Source organism: Nannospalax galili, unplaced genomic scaffold (assembly GCF_000622305.1).
Source record: "Nannospalax galili isolate Female #2095 unplaced genomic scaffold, S.galili_v1.0 scaffold1445, whole genome shotgun sequence".
Classification (NCBI taxonomy): domain Eukaryota; kingdom Metazoa; phylum Chordata; class Mammalia; order Rodentia; family Spalacidae; genus Nannospalax; species Nannospalax galili.
In genome coordinates, this window is record NW_008353264.1 from 247,591 (window position 1) to 249,391 (window position 1,801).

Sequence of the window (1,801 nt, forward strand, 5' to 3'; positions counted from 1 at the left end):
CATTATCTCAAGCCAGACAAAAATCTCAGCATAGACATGGGAAAGTAGATAAGAAACCCCAACATTACCTAAGGAGCTATTGACACCCTATGGCTGGTGGGAGGGGGAGAGTCAGTCTGTTGTAATGGTGAGTCTCTTGGCAGGTTAAAGGCTCCAATGGTTGGACTCACACTGATGGCATTTGCGGACAGAAATTTAACTCTCTCTCTCTCTCTCTCTCTCGCTCTCTCTCTCTCTCTCATCTCTCTCCATAAAGGGTCTAAACATGATCAAGATATATTTTTTGAAATTTGCAAAAATTCAGTAAAATCAAAAGTGTCATGTTTCACTGAAAAAGAATATTTAATGCTTAAGAATATAGCCTTGGTGAAACAAATTAAAAAAAAACTTTAATAAACAGAGATACTCATTTTTATGAATTGAAGAAAAGGTTATCTTAAAGATATATGTTTCACCAAAATATTCTAAATTGTTACTGTAATCGTAGTTCTAATTCCCAACCTTCATTTATCTAAATTTGATAAACTTCAAAAAATATAAAGGAAAAAGTGGGAAGGACAGTCATTATCTCCCTATAGAAGAAAAAAATGAAACACTTTGTGACTATGTATCAAGGCTTATTTTAAAGCTGTAATGTAAAGAATGCTTGTGCTGGTTGTTGGACTAAAGCAGTCAGAACAGAATAGAGAACAAAGCCACATGTCCGCTCATCTATACACCACACTTGACATGGGATAAAACCAGATATTTTAGGATTGGTGGGGAAGAATGGATTTGTCAAGAAATGTTGCTTGCTGAAGTTGGAATCAACAGGGAAAATGAAATTGGACTTCACTTAAGTTGACAGTTGTATATATCAACAAAAGCAAAATGCTTGGATTGTTATGGAGAAAACTGACTCTCATACAAGAAAAGATGCCTACACAAAAGAGAATAATGAAAATTATTCTGCAGGAAAAAGTACAAAATTAAACTTCATTAGCATGAAAGAGTTTTATTGATTGGAAGGCAAGGCAAAAGGTGTCAAAAATAAGTTGTCACTTAGGAGAAGTTGTTTCTTGGTAATATAACTGACAGAGGACTCAAGTGAAGAATATATGAATTTCTAAAAAATCAGTACCAATGCGATAATAGTATAATAGCCAAAACGTCCTAAAGTTTGAGTAACATCTTCATAAAAGAAGAAATTCAAAAATCAATCTGCTTCTGAAAGGATTTTCAGAAGTTTCAGAAAAGGAGGTTCAGAAGTTTCACTGAAATGCAATTCAGATCCAAATAATATGCCATCATGTAAACACCAGCTTGACAATCATTGACAGTATTTTGGAAAAATATCAAACAGCTTAAATTCTTTTACTGCTATCCCGAACATGAATGTTAAACCTCTTTGAAAAAAAGTTCTTTGGTTTTATTTCCTTAGGTTGAAAATGGATATGGATATGAACTATAACAATGAAAACAATCTTCAGACACATTCCATGTTTTCTCAGTGATAAGTATTGAACTTAGGGCATCATGCATGCAGGGAAAACATTCCCCCACTGAGCTACACCCTCAGCTACTGGATAATTAAAGTTAGGCTTGTGTCAGGAAACCTATACAAGAATGTTTCTTCAGTCACTGCAATAACAAGAAACGTAAGTGACCTGTTTTTCTCAACAATAAAATGGATAATTAGGATTAGTGACACAGCCTACTTGGCAAACACTGGGTCTAGCAGGCTGAAGGCCCTGTGTTTGATTCCCAACACTTCAAAATAAGTAAATAAATGAGTAAATAAGCAGTATGTTTATCAAATGAT